Here is a 20,768-nt window from a genome sequence, read left to right on the forward strand (position 1 = left end):
AAAAGGGCAATCAAAGTCAAGCTTAGAGACTATAAACAAGCTCACTAGGGAGGAAGTCCCTAATGTATCATTGTAAATATGTTTAATTTTCCTTGTAGTTTTGATTTCTTTTCTTTTATGTTTATGTTGGGAAGGTTATTTTATGAAGGTGTAGATGGTTTTGGAAAGAATTGGACTTGTGCAAGTAGACTCGCAAGCCCACTCGACCAGCCCATGAGAGGTACTCGATCGAGTGGACTAGGAGATCAAGCCCAATCGATTCAAATTTTTCTTGGACGATCGAGTGGAGGGAGAAAGCAGTTCAAAATTCAAATTTTAGTCAACTACTCGACCACGTTAGGTCGAGTGGTGAGGTCGAGTTGCAGAAAAAGAGAGTCAAAGATTCCTAATTCAAAATTGAATGCCAAAAACGCTCCACCCCTGTCTCTTTGTCCCCTTAGCCTCTTTATATAGAGGTAAACTCGGTCCAAGGCTCCTCACACTCTCAAATCTATCTTAAAACAATCAAAATCTAGCTTTGCTCAAGTTCATCTCTTTGCTCAAGCTTTGTTCTTTTGGTTTTTGGGTTACTAACCTATTAAGTTTAAGCTTTGAGTCTATCTCTTTCAGTTCTTTCTTTCAAAATGTCTTCAAGGTCTACAAGGTCATCTCAACAAGCTGCTGATCGCTCCTTGGAAGTAGCGCTCAGCTGCTGATCGCTTCTTATACCAAGAGAAGAACTCTTTGCTGTTTGGGAAACCATTGGAGATAGCAACCTCTACTCATCCTCCAAATCCAAGAGCTCAAAGATAAGGAACCCAGTCCTAAGGTACTTCCACAATTGCTAGCAAACACTTTCTTTGCTAGAAAGGAGACAGGAAATGTGAATGAGGGAGAACTGAAGATGTTTGATGTGGCCCTCAATGGTATCATCCTCCAAGCATGAAATGGCACCATCATCCTTGGGAGTAGTGTGGAGACTGATCTTGCCATGCTCCTTATTGACCAAATGATCTACTATAGAAGCTGGGTGAGCAAGTTGCACAAAAGAGGCTCAGTTGGAGTCCTAACCATTGGAGGCATCATCACTCCAATGTTATTAGCTGCTAAGGTGCCACTCAAGGGAGAGCAAGCCAAACCAAGATGGGTTCACACAAGCTACCTCACCTCCACTCTCATTCTAGCCAAGGAGATGCACTATGGAAAGCACCTTTTCAACTTTGAGCATCCAACATTAGAGAAGACTCAGCTTGTTCTACCAAACAAGGCACTCACCACCATAAGTAAAGGGTTAAACATTGATTTTTGGCCAGATGCTGACTTTTTGTTTGATGGGACAGCCCAAATTAGAGAAGATCAAGATAGAGATGTTGAGATGGTAGATGGAGAAGAGCAATTTTACTTTGAAGATTATGAGCCAAGTCCAAAAAATAATAGAAGAGTGAGAGAGACTAGCAAGAGGTTGACACTTCTACAAAAGTGGAACAAGTGGCATGGGAAGAACTTTGACAAGCTGAAGAGGAAGGTGGGAAGAATAATGAAACTGACTTTCTTTGTGGTGTGGTGAACGAATGATGTATGGAATGATGATGTATGGAATGAATAGAAGTCAGGGTGTTTCAATTCCCCTTATGCAATTGTAGTATAAGAGGTGTCAATCCAATCTGAGTGTTTGTGAACAATCAAGATGTGCATATGAGTCTAAGTCAAGCCAATTGTAAAGATTGTTTGTCACTAACAATCCTATAATGAGATATAAAATGCAGAAAGTAAAAACAACTAGAACAAGATACTAAATGCAAACAGAACAGACAAATTAAAGCTATAATGAAACTAGAACAGAAGTAGACACTATGCTGATGAACTAATGCAAGACAAGTAATGAACAGAAAACTAAGTGAATGCAATGGAAATGAAACAGGAATGAAACAAGACAATCACAAATCATAAGCACAAGTTCTGGGGATGAACTCGAGCAGCACTCGACCGAGTGTAGGTCGAGTACAGGGTCGAGCTAGACTAAACGTGAAAACAGAGCAACACAAGAAAAACAGAGCAATGCAAAAACTAATCAAACAACAAGCAAACAATGATATTTAGACTAAGATATTAATAAACAAAGAAGGCCTTGAGGAGGGATTCATGGGCTGAGCTAATCATTGTGGTTATCTAACTTGGTCAACAAATCTCAAGCAAACTTTGAGCTAATCTCTAGACATACTATTCTAAGACATGTTTAATCCACTCTCATGGCAAGAAACAATCAAACCTATGCATTTCTAGACTTGTTCTCATAAAGTAAAGAATCTACACAAGCAGGCATTAAGCAATACATCTCAAACCAAACAAGACTTCTAATCTCTTAGCAAGCCTAATGGTAAGCTCTAGATATAGCCTTATCTATGCTCCTTAGACATTGGTGTGATGCTAAGATGCTTGAAATCAAACCTTACCTTCTCAGATATAGGATCAGCATTAAGAACATCTAGCCTAGAAGAGATCTACAACAATCAAGCTTGACCAAATCAAATAAACCACAAGATCAACCCAGCCTAACCCATGCTCAAGGTCCTAAGCAAACTACTCACAAGAACACATGGTGAAATATGTCAAAAACCCAGAAAATATTGAAACTTGCATCATTAGAAAGATGAAACAGAGATCTACAATATTGATAAAGAAATAAAACTTGAAATCTTAATATTTTGAAAGTTATGAAACAAACAAAATACAAGAATATAGTCTTTCTTTCTTAAACAAGTACAAAATCTAAAATAAAAGAAAGTGCAAAAGGAATAAAATCTAAAAAAGGTAAAAACTAGGTTTTAGACTCTCTAAAAAGCTGGACTCTCTTGGTGTCTGCAGGTACAAGAGCCTTATATAGGAGGTGAGGTGGAAGCCCTAAAAATACAAAAAGTCAAAGCAGTCAACGACTCGGTCAACTCGACCAGTGCTCGGTCGAGTGGCTGGTCGAGCTGGCTTCTCTCGTGCATTCTCCACTCGGTCGAGTCCTTCTCAGCACACGGTCGAGTTGGACTCCGAACCTTGATTCTACAGCCTTAACTTTCTTGTTTTCTCCTCAGGATTACTTCACTTCTCCTCAACATTGCTTCCATGCTCCTTATTCCTTAAGCTCCAAAATCACCTGTTTATGCATGAAAAGATGCAAATGCAATGCAACTATACTCTAATGCATGATTAGTCCTAAAGCTACACAATAATGGCCTAAATGGATAGCAAAAGATGCAAAAGTTGTGAATAAACTAAGAGAAAACAAGGTAAAATATATGAACATCAACACCCCCAAACTTAGTCTTTGCTTGCCCTCAAGAAAATAATCAAGACAACAGAAGGTAGGTGAGGTTTGAAAGTGGGATCTCAGCTCCCAAAGCTTGCAAATAGACTATCTAGAATCAATGTCCAAGTTACTAGTACTATGATGCAAGTTGAATGAGCTATACTTAAAGACTTTAGACAAGCATATCACAACCTTTACTGATTTGAGCCTTAGACATCCACATGCATTCAAATCAACCATTTCCTTTAACATTCATTAATCAAGAACATGAATCAATTCTATGCAATGCTTAAACTCATTTGGCTTGGAAATAAAGGCTTTGAGACAATGATGGTCTCTTTTTAGAGTAGGGCTTATCAAAACCAAGGTTCTCTCATGAAAATGGATTGAGCTTTAGAAGAATGCTAAAGGTAAGAACACCTAGACACGTACAAGAATAAAACTTTGTCTACCCAAAGGCTCCCAAAGTGTTTTATCCTAGCAATCTAAACCCAAATGATCCTAGTTCTACCCTTTAACTTCTTCTCTTCTTTTTCACCATTTTCTCTTTTGGTTTTCAAGTCTTAGGAGATGTTTCTTATTTGATCTTTCTAGTGGGATGGGGGATTCTTACTTATTTGCTATGATTCTCTTTTCTTCTTATTCTTAAGACATATAAGCATTTTGCTAGACTTCTCTTTTCTTTCTTTTCTTTTCTTTAATTAGAACCATTCTCAACAACCTTATTCTTCCCATTCTTTCACTAGACTTTTACTTAAACACATTCTCCTTTTAAAGACTATACCCTCTTTTCTTTCTCTTTTTCCTCTTTTCTTTTCATGACAGCCAAGTCCCAAACCCAACAAGTGAACCACCTAGTCCTATCTAGTTTGAAAAATGCAAACTAGAACTACACAAGGCTTTACTCTTGTCAGTTCAAACCTAACACTTTCTACCAAGCTCAATCCCAAAAAGGCCTCACACACACAAGAATAAACATGGCTTGAAAGAAGGTTTGGTTTAGGGGTAGGGGTACTGATTCTTAATGAGGAAATCAGCTACTTGGATCAACAAGAGTGGTAAAAAGGAAGAAGATGATCCAAATATGTATATGGTATCCATGAGTTTAAGACAATGCACACATTGATAATTTAAAGTCAATATTAGGTTCTTATAGTCACTAAGCTTGACTTTTGATGCCTTTTCAGGCTTGGTTTGGAGTCCAAGGAGGTCTTGAAATCCCCCCTGGTTCTACTTGATAACCTTGGTGCTGTTTCTTGATCACTACCTCATTAACACTTGAACTTTGTTTCTTCTTAAACTTGAGTCTTGGTCTTGCCTTCTTCAAAGACCTCTTGTTGAGCTGAACTTGAAGTTCCTTCACTAAACCAGCTAACACTTGAACTGATTCCTTGAGCTCTTGGACAGTCTTGGCTTGGGTTGAACCTTTAATCCTAGGGTCCTCTCCATCCTCAAAAACTTCAGAACTAGCTTTTCTCTCTACCACAAAGTGCTGACCTTCAATAGTAGGTTGATATGTTGAATTCTTGATGTCAAACTTCATAGTGAATTGTTTAGCAAGGTGAAGCTTAACGGTTCCCATCTTAACATCAATTACAGCCCCAGCTGTGGCTAAGAATGGTCTCCCCAAGATGAGAGGATCTTCTGGCTCTTGATCCATGTTCATGATCACAAAATCAGTTGGAATCCTAGCCTCCCCTATCTTGACTGGAAAATTTTCAATTAATCCAATCACATCCCTCTTTGATCCATCTGCTAGGCCAATATAGAGATTGCAGGGCTTAAAATGTTCATACCCCAACTTCTCAGCAACTGAATATGGCATTAAGCTCACTGAAGCTCCCAAGTCACATAGACACTTGTTGAAGTGCATATAGCTGATGGAACAAGGTATGTTAAATGACCCTGGATCTTCAAGCTTTGTTGGGATAATAGCTTTCCCAATCTTTTTCAAATCCTTCATGTCTTGATCTTGAGCCTTCTGCTTGGATAATTCAAGAAGCATGTCTTTGAGGACAGGATGTTGAGCATATTTTTCCAAGGGAGGTCCTCTCTCTTCCTCTTTCTTCTCAATGACAACCTCTTGTTGTATGTCCATCACTTCCTTCTTTTCAATCACTTCCTCTTGTTGCAAAGCCATCATTTCTCTTTTCTCAATAATTTCCCTTAGTTCCTTCAGCTTTTGTGTCTTGAAACGTCCTGGGAATGGTAGATGTGGTTTGTAAGCAGGAGGAATGTATCTAGCAGGCTTAACAGCTTCTGTGTCTTTGAAACTGACTTTCTTTGTGGTGTGGTGAATGAATGATGTATGGAATGATGATGTATGGAATGAATAGAAGTCAGGGTGTTTCAATTCCCTTTATGCAGTTGCAGTATAAGAGGTGTCAATCCTATCTGAGTGAGTGTGAACAATTAAGATGTGCATATGAGTCTAAGTCAAGCCAATTGTAAAGATTGTTTGTCACTAACAATCCTAAAATGAGATATGAAATGCAGAAAGTAAAAACAACTAGAACAAGATACTAAATGCGAACATAACAGACAAATTAAAGCTATAATGAAACTAGAACAGAGATAGACACTATGCTAATGAACTAATGCAAGACAAGTAATGAACAGAAAACTAAGTGAATGCAATGGAAATGAAACAGGAATAAAACAAGACAATCACAAATCATAAACACAAGTTCTAGGGACGAACTCGAGCAGCACTCGACCGAGTGTAGGTCGAGTACAGGGTCGAGCTAGACTAAACGTGAAAACAGAGCAACACAAGAAAAACAGAGCAATGCAAAAACTAATCAAACAACAAGCAAGCAATGATATTTAGACTAAGATATTAATAAACAAAGAAGGCCTTGAGGAGGGATTCATGGGCTGAGCTAATCATTATGGTTATCTAACTTGGTTAATAAATCTCAAGCAAACTTTGAGCTGATCTCTAGACATACTATTCTAAGACATGTTTAATCCACTCTCATGGCAAGAAACAATCAAACCTATGTATTTCTAGACTTGTTCTCACAAAGTAAAGAATCTACACAAGCAAACATTAAGCAATACATCTCAAACCAAGCAAGACTTCTAATCTCTTAGCAAGCCTAATGGTAAGCTCTAGATCTAGCCTTATCTATGCTCCTTAAACATTGGTGTGATGCTAAGATGCTTGAAATCAAACCCTACCTTCTCAGATATAGGATCAGCATTAAGATCATCTAGCCTAGAAGAGATCTACAACAATCAAGCTTGACCAAATCAAATAAACCACAAGATCAACCCAGCCTAACCCATCCTCAAGGTCCTAAGCAAACTACTCACAAGAACACATGGTGAAATATGTCAAAAACCCAGAAAATATTGAAACTTGCATCATTAGAAAGATGAAACAGAGATCTACAATATTTATGAAGAAATAAAACTCGAAATCTTAATATTTCGAAAGTTATGAAACAAACAAAATACAAGAATCTAGTCTTTCTTTCTTAAACAAGTGCAAAATCTAAAAATAAAAGAAAGTGCAAAAGGAATAATATCTAAAAAAGGTAAAAACTAGGTTTTAGACTCTCTAAAAAGCTGGACTCTTTGGTGGCTGGAGGTACAAGGGCCTTATATAGGAGGTGAGGTGGAAGCCCTAAAAATGCAAAAAGTCAAAGCAGTCAACGGCTCGGTCAACTCGACCAGTGCTCGGTCGAGTGGCTGGTCGAGCTGGCTTCTCTCGTGCATTCTCCACTCGGTCGAGTCCTTCTCAGCACACGGTCGAGTGGTGGTCGAGTGGTGCGGTCGAGTTGGACTCCGGACCTTGATTCTACAGCCTTAACTCTCTTGTTTTCTCCTCAGGATTGCTTCACTTCTCCTCAGCATTGCTTCCATGCTCCTTAAGCTCCAAAATCACCTGTTTATGCATGAAAAGATGCAAATGCAATGCAACTATACTCTAATGCATGATTAGTCCTAAAGCTACACAATAATGGCCTAAATGGATAGCAAAAGATGCAAAAGTTGTGAATAAACTAAGGGAAAACAAGGTAAAATATATGAACATCAACACCCCCAAACTTAGTCTTTGCTTGCCCTCAAGCAAATAATCAAGACAAAAGAAGGTAGGTGAGGTTTGAAAGTGGGATCTCAGCTCCTAAAACTTGCAAATAGACTATCTAGAATCAATGTACAAGTTAATAGTACTATGATGCAAGTTGAATGAGCTATACTTAAAGACTTTAGACAAGCATATCACAACCTTTACTGATTTGAGCCTTAGACATCCACATGCATTCAAATCAACCATTTCCTTTAACATTCATTAATCAAGAACATGAATCAATTCTATGCAATGCTTAAACTCATTTGGCTTGGAAATAAAGGCTTTGAGACAATGATGGTCTCTTTTTAGAGTAGGGCTTATCAAAACCAAGGTTCTCTCATGAAAATGGATTGAGCTTTAGAAGAATGCTAAAGGTAAGAACACCTAGACACGTACAAGAATAAAACTTTGTCTACCCAAAGGCTCCCAAAGTGTTTTATCCTAGCAATCTAAACCCAAATGATCCTAGTTCTACCCTTTAACTTCTTCTCTTCTTTTTCACCATTTTCTCTTTTGGTTTTCAAGTCTTAGGAGATGTTTCTTATTTGATCTTTCTAGTGGGATGGGGGATTCTTACTTATTTGCTATGATTCTCTTTTCTTCTTATTCTTAAGACATATAAGCATTTTGCTAGACTTCTCTTTTCTTTCTTTTCTTTTCTTTAATTAGAACCATTCTCAACAACCTTATTCTTCCCATTCTTTCACTAGACTTTTACTTAAACACATTCTCCTTTTAAAGACTATACCCTCTTTTCTTTCTCTTTTTCCTCTTTTCTTTTCATGACAGCCAAGTCCCAAACCCAACAAGTGAACCACCTAGTCCTATCTAGTTTGAAAAATGCAAACTAGAACTACACAAGGCTTTACTCTTGTCAGTTCAAACCTAACACTTTCTACCAAGCTCAATCCCAAAAAGGCCTCACACACACAAGAATAAACATGGCTTGAAAGAAGGTTTGGTTTAGGGGTAGGAGAACTGATTCTTAATGAGGAAATCAGCTACGTGGATCAACAAGAGTGGTAAAAAGGAAGAAGATGATCCAAATATGTATATGGTATCCTTGAGTTTAAAGCAATGCACACATTGATAATTGAAAGTCAATATTAGGTTCTTATAAATAGGAAATGGTTTCAAATCTCAACATGCTTCAATTTAGACCAAATGCAATGTAGGAATTCAAGGCTTGGTTCAATCTTATGCTTCTAACCACTCAACTAGCATCAAAGTACTATTAAGTTGGGCATTGATCCTAGTCTAGTGAATAAACAAGCTAACAAGGGAATACTCATCATAGATCCCTAATGCAAATACTATACAATTCTACATGAAACATGCTAAACAAGATCCTAATGTGCAGTGCAAACTACATGAACACTCTTTTTTTTTTATAAAGATTTTTGTAAAAAATTTCAAAATTTTAAGGTTTTTCTATGCCTTATATGCTATGCAAGTATTAACATGATGATGCTAAAAATTTGAAATAAGAATCAAAACACAATGTCAAATGCTATCTCAAACCCTCCCCCAAACTTAAATCACACAGTCCCTGTGTGAAAGAAATTTGATTGAGGATTCAAGATTAAAAACAAAAAACAAAACACAATATGAAATGCAATGATATCTACAAGTGAAGGTGATAGTGGTACCTTGGGGATTGTGGAAGTAGTTGTCCACATCCATCTGCATGCTGTCATAGGAGTAGTTGGGGTCTTGCTGTTGACTTGGAAGGGGAGATTGGGCAGCTCGACGATGGGAATCGACCGGGACTCGGTCGAGTACGTGCTCGAGTGGGGGGGTCGAGCTGGACCACGGATCTTATTTTCCTCTTCTATCTGGTCTCCCTTGCTTCCCTGATCGTGAAAATACCAAAACAAAATCAAAATACCAAAAACCTTAAACAATATGTACATGGATACCTTAGGGACTTCCTCCCTAGTGAGCTTGTTTAAAGTCACTAAGCTTGACTTTTGATGCCTTTTTAGGTTTGTGGAGCATCTTGGAGAAGCATTGTGAACTTCTCAGGTGTTTCCTTTTCTCCCAAATACTTCTTAACTCTCTGACCATTGACTGTGAACTCACTACCATCCTTGTTGAGAAGTGTGACAGCCTCATATGGTAGGATCTCCTTTATCTTAAAAGGGCCTCCCCATCTACTTTTCAACTTCCCAGGGAATAACTTGAGTCTTGAATTGTAAAGCAAAGCTTGGTCTCCAGCCTGTAAGTCTTTGATGAGAATCTTCTTATCATGGAAGGCTTTAGTTCTTTCCTTGTAGATTTTGGAGTTTTCATAAGCTTCCAATCTGATTTCCTCAAGCTCATGCAATTCAAGGCTTCTCTTAGCTTGGGCTGTCTCTAGATCCAAGTTCAAAAGTTTGATTGCCCATAGGGCTTTGTACTCAACTTCAACTGGGAGATGGCAAGACTTGCCATAGACCAGTTGGAATGGGGTTCTTCCTATAGGTGTCTTGAAAGCTGTTCTATAGGCCCAAAGTGTTTCATCAAGTTTACTAGACCAATCCTTTCTTGTTGCTCCTACTATTCTTGATAGAATGGCCTTGATTTGTTTGTTTGACACTTCAACTTGTCCACTTGTTTGGGGGTGGTAGGCTGTAGACACCTTGTGTTTGACTCCATACTTCCTTAGCATTCCTTCAAAGATCTTGTTGATGAAGTGTGTTCCTCCATCACTAATCACAGCTCTTGGAATTCCGTACCTTGGGAAGATTATGGTCTTAAAAAGTTTAAGTACCACTTTGTGATCATTAGTAGGGCTGGCAATAGCCTCTACCCACTTGGAGACATAGTCCACTGCCACTAATATGTAGACATTCCCATTTGAAGGAGGATTAAAAGGTCCCATGAAATCAATTCCCCACACATCAAATATCTCAACTTCCAGAATTGGGTTTTGGGGCATTTCATTCCTTCTTGTGGCAAGCATCACACTTTGTGATGAACTTGTGAGTTTCTTTGAATAGTGTAGGCCACCATAGACCAGCTTGTAAGACTTTCTGGGCAGTCTTGAAAGTTGCAAAATGGCCTCCATAAATAGAACCATGACAATGCCCTAGCACTCCTTCAACTTCGTTTTCTGCTATGCACCTTCTAAACAACCCATCTGATCCCTTTTTGTATAAGTAAGGTTCATCCCAATAGTACCCATTGATGTCCTTGAGGAGCTTTTTCTTCTTATAAGGGTCCATATCTGCTGGGACTTCTTCACACACCTTGTAATTGACTATGTCAGCATACCAAGGTAGATCTTCACTTTCAAGTGCCATCCACTCCTCCATCTCATCCTGCTCGATCGTGTGCCCAAACATACTCGGTCGAGTGCGTGCTCGAGTAGGCGGTCGAGTTGGAGGCCGAGTTGTCCCTATCTGCATCAGCTTCTCCTCAGGCATTGAATCATCGATTGGAATCTCCTCCTCTATCCTCATTCTGGACAAATGATCAGCTACTCCATTCTCTATCCCTTTTTTATCAACTTTTTCCATGTCAAACTCTTGGAGAAGCAGAATCCATCTTAACAACCTTGGTTTTGTGTCCTTCTTTGAGTAGATGTGCCTCAAAGCAGCATGATCGGTGTACACAATTACTTTGGACCCTACTAAGTAGCTTCTGAATTTTTCAAAGGCAAAGACCACTGCTAGAAGCTCTTTCTCTGTTGTTGAATATCTTCCTTGAGTTTCATCCAAGGTCCTGCTTGCATAGTGAATAACATGCAGCTTCTTATCTTTCTTCTGTCCCAAAACTGCTCCTACTGCAAAATCTGAAGCATCACACATAATCTCAAATGGAAGATCCCAGTTTGGAGCTTGGACTATTGGGGCTGATATCAAAGCAGCCTTGATCTCCTTGAAAGCCTTCAAGCAATCTTCATCAAAGTTGAACTCAGTCTCCTTGAAAAGCAACCTTGTCAATGGCCTAGCTATCTTTGAGAAATCCTTGATGAACCTTCTATAAAATCCAGCATGACCAAGAAAGCTTCTTATGTCCTTGACTGTTTTTGGTGGTTGAAGTTGAACCATGACTTCAATTTTTGCTTTGTCAACCTCAATACCCTTCTCTGAAATCTTATGACCAAGAACTATCCCTTCTTCAACCATGAAGTGACATTTTTCCCAATTCAAGACTAGATTTGTCTCCTCACATCTCTTTAAAACTCTACATAGATTAGTAAGACAAGAAGAAAAGGAATCTCCATAGACAGAGAAGTCATCCATAAAAACTTCAACCACATCCTCAATAAGATCAGAGAAGATTGACATCATGCACCTTTGAAAGGTAGCTGGAACATTACATAATCCAAATGGCATCCTCCTATATGCAAAGGTACCATATGGACATGTGAATGTTGTCTTCTCTTGATCATTGGGATGAATAGGAATTTGGAAAAATCCAGAATATCCATCCAAGAAACAGTAATGAGTATGATTGGCTAATCTTTCCAACTTTTGATCAATAAATGGAAGAGGAAAATGATCTTTCCTAGTAGCAGAATTAAGCTTCCTATAGTCAATGCACATTCTATGTCCTGTTATGGTTCTAGTGGGAATTAACTCATCACGATCATTCTTTACTACAGTGATTCCTCCTTTTTTAGGGACACAGTGGACTGGTGAGACCCAAGTACTATCAGAAATAGGATAGATCACACCAGCTCCAAGCAATTTTAGAATCTCCTTTTTGACTACTTCCTTTAGGTTGGGATTAAGCCTTCTTTGAGGTTCAATGCTAGAGTAGGATTCATTTTCAAGGTGGATTCTATGCATGCAGAGACAAGGTGAAATTCCTTTAATGTCATCCAAAGTATAACCAATAGCTTTTCTAAACTTCCTTAGCTCAACAACTAGCAAATCAAGCTCTTTCCTACCCAAGTTAGCATTTACTATCACAGGATAAGTAGAGTTCTCACCTAAAAAGACGTACCTTAGCCCAGAAGGGAGAGGTTTTAGCTCTACTTTTGGTGCATTCAGTTCAGACCAGTCTTCTGTGGGGGATTCGGCAGTGCACACGGTCGAGTAGTGTTGGCGCTCGGCCGAGTGTGTGCTCGAGTGGGTGGTCGAGCTATCCGTATCTGCTGTTTGAACTGCCCAAACTTCCTCTCTTAATGCTGGTAACCCCTCAAAAACCTCTGGATGGTGTGATTCTTCACAGGAGTCCAATATATCTTCATAGGCCTTAGTTTCTTCATGGATAAACCCTTCCTCTCCACTTTTGGTCAGAACAGTTTTAAGGTGATCTTGTTCTGCTAGCTCTTCCATCAATTCTCCTGATAAGTTGTCCAACTCTTCAACCCAAAAGACTTGTCCTCCAATTGTTGGTTTCTTCATAGCCTCTACAATGTCAAATGTCTCTACTATCTAGAGCTGAAAACCAAGTGGAGCCAGCTAGAGCTTCAATGAATGAGCCAATTCAGAGGAGGAGAGGTTTAAGTCGCCCAGAACGACAGTTTCCGAGGCACTCCACCGGTTCACTCGAGCACACACTCGACTGAGTACCACCAATGCACTTGGCCGAGTACTTGCCCAGACCTCCATATGGCTTCCCAGCTCCAGCAGGTTATCCAAGCTATCCCTATGGCCTAGCCTACCCTCCCATCCCTCCCAAATACTTCATGGATCCAGACCTCTTGCAGCAATTCTACCAGCACCAAGGAAGCCAACTCGACCACCCCACTCGACTAAGCATTCGACCGAGTACCTGTCGATGGCTATAGTTGAGTTGCCTCCTTATCCACCTCCAAATCCAAATCCAAGCTCCAGCTACACCTTTGACAGCATGAATGAGGATGTAGACACTTTCTTCCACAACCAATAAGGTACCAACATCACCACTTCATTGTAAATACCATTTAATATCGTGTTTAGTTTTCTTTTCAATCTTGAATCCTATACAAATGTTTCTTACACAAGGGACTGTGTAATTTAAGTTTGGGGGAGGGTTTGAGATAGCATTTGACATTGTTTTCTATTTTCTTATTTCAAATATTTAGCACAATCATGTTAGTATTTGCATTTCATCTAAGGCATAGAAAAGACAAAAAAAATTTGAAAAATTTTCACAAAAATCCTTGAAAAAGAAACAGAGTGTTTATGTAGTTTGCACTGCATATTAGGATCTTGTTAGGACTGTTTCATGCTGCACTAGGGATCAATGATGAGTTTAGCCTTGTTAACTTGTTTGAATTCACTAAACTAGGATCAATGCCCAAGTTAATAGTACTTTGATGCTAGTTGAGTAGCTAGAAATATAAGATTGAACCAAGTCTAGAATTTCTATATTGCATTCTGTCTAAACTAAAGCATGCTGTGATATGAAACCATTTCCTATTTATAAGAACCTAATATTGACTTTTAAATATCAGCTTGTGCATTGCTTTAAACTCATGGATACTTTACACATATTTGGATCATCTTTCCCATTTTTACCACTCTTGTTGATCCAAGTAGCTGAATTCATTATTGAATCAGTTTCCCCTACCCTTAATCAACCTTTCTTTCAAGCCATGTTATATCTTGTATGTGTGAGGCCTATTTTAGGATTGAGCTTGGTAGAAAGTGTTAGGTTTGAACTGACAAGAATGAAACCTTGTGTAGTTCTAGTTTGCATTTTGCAAACTAGATAGGACTAGGAGGTTTAAATTCTGGGTTGGGACTTGGTGTGTTTAAAAACAGAGAAGAAAAGAGGGAAAAGAGAAAGTAAAGGGTAGAGTCTTTAGGAGAGGAATGTGTTTAAGTAAATATAAGCTCTAGTGAAAGAATGGGAAGTATGAAATTGTTAAAGATGGTTCTGTTCAAAGAAAAAGAAAGAAAGAAAAGAAGAGTCTAGCAAAAAGCTTTTATGTCTTAAGAATTGAGAAGAAAAAGGAACCATAGCAAATAACAAAGAAAACCCATTACATTAGATGTTTCAAATAAGAAACCTCTCCTAAGACTTTAAAAACAGAAAAGAGAAAAGGGTAAAAGAGAAAAGGGTAAAAGAGAAGAGATAAAGTTAAAGGGTAGAACTAGGACATTATGGGATTAGAATGATAGGAACAAACACTTTGGGTACCTTTGGGTAGAAAAGGTTCTGTTCTTGTATGTGTCTAAGTGATCTTACCTTTAGCCTTCTTCTAAAGCTCAATCCACTTTTTGTGAGAGAAACCTTGTATTTGATAAGCCCCACTCAAAAGAGACACCATTTTTGTCTCTAAAACCTTATTACCAAGCCAAATGAGTTTAAGCATTGCATGAGTTGATTCATATTCTTGTTTAATGAATGTTAAAGGAAATGGTTGACTTGAATGCATGTGGAAGTCTAAGGTTTGAATCAGTTAAGGTTGTGAAAGGTTTGTCTAAAATTTTTAAATACAGCTCATTCAACTTGAATCCTAGTACTTGTAACTTGGACATTGATTCTAGCTAGCTTATTAGCAAGTTTTAGGTGCTGAGATCCCACTTCCAAACCTCACCTACCTTCTTATGTCTTTCATTTGCTTGAGGGCAAGCAAAGACTAAGTTCTGGGGTGTTGATGTTCATATATTTTACCCTGTTTTCGCTTAACATATTCACATCTTTTGCATGCTTTTCCATCATATTTGTCCATTAATGTATAGCTTTAGAACTTTTTATGCATTAGAGTAGGTTTGAATTGCATTTTCATAGTTTCTTGCATGAACAGGTGATTTTGGATCCTAAGGAGCATGGAAGGAATGCGGAAGAAGATTGAAGCTGTCAAGTGAAGGAAACAAGGGATTTAGAGCTAAAGAATCAAGGTCCGGAAGTCCACTAGACCGCCCACTCGACCAGACACTCGACCGTGTGCGGATAAAGACTCGACCAGATGGAAGAAGCAGAAGAAGATGGCCAGTGGACCAGTACTCGACCGAGCATGTGGTCGAGTTGACAGAGCCGCCCTCCTATTTTGTCTTTTAGCATTTTTAGGGCGTCCCTTCCTTTTGCTATATAAGCCTTGTACCCTGCAGCCACCAAAACAGGAGAGATTTTTAAAGTACAATATTCTAGACCTAGTATTTACCCTTTTGGAAATTGTTTTACTTTTGCACTTTCTTTTCCTTAGATTCTCTAGCCACCTTGTAAAACTAAGAAATCTTTGATACTTGTTGGTTCTATAACTTTCTAAGTATTAAGTATTTGAGTTTGATTCCTTCTTCAATATTGTAGATCTCTTACTCATCTATCTAATAATGCAAGTCTCATTGATTTCTGGGTTTATCACTTTGTTCATCATGTTCTGTGATTGTGAGTAATTGGCTTAGGATCTTGAGGATGGATTAGGATATGATATGATCCTCCCAAGGATTCGGCACCTTTGAGTTGGTTTATAGAGACACCTTAATCAAGAGAAAATGAAGCCTTAAGAATAAGGATGGTGGAATGAATGGTCGCACAAGAGTTGCAGAAAGACTCTTGATATACCGGTTTGATCTTTCAGCCTCGCACCAAAAAGATCGGATATCTCAGTCTCGCACCAAGGAGATCGGGGTTTTGACTATTGGAATCACACCAGGTAGTCGGTTTTGATTGTTGGAATCACACCAAACAATCGGTTTTGTTCACAAAGAACAGAAGAGAATCACTCTCAAAAAGAAAAGGTTTTGATAAAAAGTTGGATGATTATTTCATTGATCTTACATGAGTTTATATAGGAAAGAAAACTTGGTAACAAAGCCAAGTATTAACTAGTCTTGAAACTAAAAATAACATTTAAGATAGATGGTTGAATGAAGACCCAATTCTTGTGCATGTATCCCTTCAAAGTGACTCTTGAACTTATTTTCGTCACTCCTCTTGGACCACAAAATAAAGGGATTATTTTGGACTTTCTTGTACTTGAATTAGGCTCAAAGTGGGCTGGACTTGATAGGTATCATCCCCAATAGAATTTCCCATGCTCTCTTTGGCCATAAGCTCTTGAATAAGCCCATTTAATGCATTACTTAGCTGCTTAGTTTTTGCTATCATCATTGGTCCTTCAGGTACAAGCAATGGTTCCTCAGCTACAAGCTCTTCAGGTTCAAGTTCAGCCATAGATTCCTCAGGTTCAAGGTCAGCTACAAGCTCATCCTCCTTAGCTCCATCCATGATCACATCATCCCCCTCCTCTTTAAAAGGATTTGACCTCAAATCTGGATCATCTGCCACAAAAGGAACTAAATCAGAAACGTTAAAGCTTGAACTCACATTGTACTTACCTTGAAGATCAAGTTGGTAAGCATTGTCATTAATCATTCTTGTGATCTCAAAGGGTCCATCGATTCTAGGCATCAGTTTTGACTTCCTTTCAGCTGGAAACCGTTCTTTTCTCACGTGAACCCACACTTGGTCTCCAGGTTTAAAAACCACCTTGCGCCTTCCTTTGTTTGCTTGTTTGTCATACTGCTTCGTCTTCTCCTCAATGTTTATTCTAGATTTCTCATGGATCTGTTTGACAAGGTCAGCTTTCTTTTTCCCGTCCAAGCTAGCTCTTTCACTCAAAGGTAAAGGGGTTAGATCCAATGGAGATAAAGGATTAAAGCCATAAACAATTTGAATGGAGAAAACTTAGTTAAAGAATGAACTGATTGATTGTATGCAAACTCAACATGTGGTAAACATTCTTCTCAAGTTTTAATGTTTTTTTTATCAAAGCTCGCAAGAGAGTAGACAAAGTTCTATTAACTACTTCAGTTTGACCATCAGTTTGTGGATGACAAGTAGTGGAGAATAGTAACTTAGTCCCTAGTTTAGACCAAAGTGTTTTCCAGAAGTAACTCAAAAAATTTGTATCACTATCAGAAACAATTGACTTAGGCACTCCATGCAAATGAACAATTTCCTTGAAGAACAACTCAACAACATGCAAAGCATTATCAGTTTTGTGACAAGGTATGAAATGCGCCATTTTTGAAAATCGATCAATAACCACAAAAACTGAATCTATACCAGTCCTAGTTCTAGGAAAACCAAGCACAAAATCCATAGAAATATCATGCCAAGGCTGAGTAGGAATAGGCAAGGGAGTGTACAAACCGTTGGGTTGTACCTTTGACTTAGATTGTTTGCAAGTGACACACCTTCCACATATCCTTTCGACGTCTCTCTTCATGTTCGGCCAATGAAAATGATCTTGCATCACCTTAAGCGTTTTTGCTATTCCGAAATGACCCATCAATCCCCCTCCATGCGCTTCCCTAACAAGCAATTTTCGAAGAGAACAATTTGGCACACAAAAACGATTGTCGTAGAAAAGGTACCTATCATGCCTATAGTATTTGCCTGCAGCAAACTTTTCACAAGCTTTGTACACATCCGTAAAGTCAGGATCCTTCTCATACATCTCTTTAACTTGTTCGAATCCCATCAGTTTAACATCAAGAGTAGAGATTAGAGAATACCTTCGGGACAAGGCATCAGCAACAACATTTTCCTTACCTTGCTTATACTTGATGACATAGGGAAACGTTTCTATGAACTCCACCCACCTGGCATGCCGTTTGTTGAGATTTTACTAACCCTTCAAATGTTTGAGGGACTCATGATCAATGTGAATCACAAACTCTTTGGGCCATAGGTAGTGTTGCCATGTTTGAACGAACCAACGCGTATAGCTCTTTGTCGTATGTGGGATAGTTCAACGTTGCTCCTCCAAGCTTCTCATTGATGCAATGGGTTTTTTTGTCTTGCATCAAAACAGCTCCAATACCTACACCAGAAGCATCGCACTCAATTTCAAAGGTTTTAAGGAAATTAGGCAAAGTTAAAAGTGGGGCGTTTGTACGCTTCTCTTTCAAGGCCTGGAACGCTTCTTCTTGTGCTTTCTCCCATTTGAATCCAACATCCTTCTTGATGACTTTTGTAATTGGTGCAGCTATAGTGCTGAAGTCCTTCACAAAGCGCCTATAGAATCCAGCTAGTCCATGAAAGCTCCTTACTTCTCCAACGGTCTTAGGACTTGGCCAGTCTCTTATAGCTTTAACTTTCTCCTCATCAACCTTAATGCCATCTGCACTAACAACAAAACCTAGAAAGACAAGGTTATCCGTACAAAAAGTGCATTTCTTAAGATTGGCAAACAACTTCTCCTCTCTAAGAGTTGTAAGAACCGCTTCTAGATGCTGAACATGTTCTTCCAGATTCTTGCTATAGACTAAGATATCCTCAAAGTAAACTACAACAAAGATTACAATGAACTTTCTCAAAACATGGTTCATTAATCTCATAAAAGTGCTGGGTGCATTTGTTAGCCCAAAAGGCAAAACCAACCACTCTTACAACCCATGCTTAGTTTTGAAAGCAATTTTCCATTCATCACCCTCTTTCATGCCTATTTGGTGATATCCACTTTTGAGATCTATCTTAGAAAAGACACAAGAACCATGCAGTTCGTCTAGCATATCATCAAGCCTAGGAATAGGATGACGATACTTTACCGTGATGTTGTTAATAGCTCTACAATAAACACACATGCGCCAACTTCCATCCTTTTTGGGCACAAGTAGGACTGGGACCTCACATGGGCTCATGCTCTCTCTAATATGTCCTTTCTCCATGAGCTCATTAACTTGTCTTTGCAACTCCAATGTCTCCACGGGATTAGTACTATAAGCTGGTCTGTTTGGAAGGGATGCACCAGGAATAAAGTCTATTTGGTTTTCAATACCACAGATAAGTGGTAGACCTTTCGGATTGTCCTCCGAAAATACGTCCTCAAAACCCTGCAAAAGAAAGGTTATCTCACTCGGTAACACCGGTTCAAGGTCAGAAAAACTCATGAGCGTTTCTTTGTAAACAAATATAATCAAAGGTTGTTTTGAAAATAAAGCTCTCTTAACCTCTCCTTTTCTCACAAAGAGATTTGAATGCCTCACGGGTTTTCTCTCATAGGCCTTTGACTTGGTTTTTCTCAAACTCTCGCTCTCTTTTTGGTGAATTGTGTTTGTGGGGTCGCTCATGGTGTTTGTTTCTTTCCTCTGCTTGAGAATCAACTGATCTTGATAAACTTCATGAGGTGTCAACGGAACTAAGATGATCTTCTTGCCTTTGAACTCAAAAGAATAATGGTTGGTGAAACCATCATGGCTTGTTCTCCTGTCAGATTGCCATGGTCTTCCTAGAAGAATATGACTAGCCTCCATAGGTAGGACATCGCACAAAACCTCATCCTCATACTTCCCAATGACAATAGGAATCTTTACTTGGATACTAACCTTCATCTCACCATCATCATTAAGCCATTGTAGCTTATATGGCTTTGGGTGCTTCTCCGTAGTTAGCCTAAGCTTCTTCACCATTGTTTCACTCGCCACATTCGTACAACTCCCGCCATCAATTATCAGACAACATATCTTATCTCGGACATGGCACCTTGTATGAAATAGATTCTCCCTTTGCTCATGTTCCACAATTGCACTTTGGACACTAAGTGACCTCCTTGCCACCAATATCTTGCCTTTTGCTGGATTTTCTTCAAGTTCTTCTAATGAATCAGAAACAACCTCTTCATTTTCTGATTCGATCTCTCCATTCTCATAGAGAATCATGGTTCTTCTGTTGGAGCATTCATGTGCATAGTGTCCTCTACCATGACACTTAAAACACGTCACATCTCGAGCTCGGGTTCTGGTAGCCTCAGCTTTGTCCTTGATAACTTGATTGGCAACAATTGGCTTCGCTTCAGACTTTGGAAGAGCAACTGACTTTTCTTCCTTCTGATAACTTGTTTTTGGGTTAGATGAACCAGCACCATAAGTTATCCGCGTAGAACTTTTTCTCTTGAGTTGCTTTTCCACCAAGATTGCTTTATGTAACATCTCTTCAATCTCCACATAATGCTCCATCTCAAGCCTATCCTGGACATCTCGGTTCAACCCACTCATGAATCTAGCCATTGTCGCTTCTCGGTCCTCAACCACATCAGCTCTTATCAAAAGAATCTCCATCTCTTGATAGTAATCCTCCACACTTCGAGTTCCCTGAGTCAGTCTCCTTAGCTTTTGATGCAGATCGCGATGGTAATGGACGGGCACGAACCTTCTCCTCATTATAGCCTTCATCACATCCCAAGTTTCAATCGGATATTCGCCATTACGTCTTTGTGAAGTCACCAACTGATCCCACCAGCTAAGCGCATACTCACTAAACTCAACAGACGCCATTCGCACCTTATTGATCTCAGAATAGTACTGAAAATTGAAAACTTGTTCTACCTTCTTCTCCCACTCCAAGTAGACATCTGGACTGTTCTTCCCAATGAATGGTGGAATTTTAAACTTCATTCCTCCAATGTCGTCATTGTTTCTTTGCCTGCCTTCTCGCACACGTCTATGTCTCCTTTGGCTTCCTTAAGATGAGTTTCCACTACGACTGTAGTAATCTTCTGCTGCTACATCTCTCGGCATTCTTAACTCCTCTCCTACT

General features: G+C 39.1%; 1 pseudogene; it reads right to left on the reverse strand.

The window, feature by feature from the left end:
• Positions 1-823: 823 nt before the first annotated feature.
• On the reverse strand, positions 824-20,404 carry LOC147947547 (uncharacterized; annotated as a pseudogene).
• Between the last annotated feature and the right edge of the window lie 364 nt (positions 20,405-20,768).

The sequence above is a fragment of the Camelina sativa genome, chromosome 3, assembly GCF_030686135.1.
Source record: "Camelina sativa cultivar CO46 ecotype springtype chromosome 3, ASM3068613v1".
NCBI classification, from domain to species: Eukaryota; Viridiplantae; Streptophyta; class Magnoliopsida; order Brassicales; family Brassicaceae; genus Camelina; species Camelina sativa.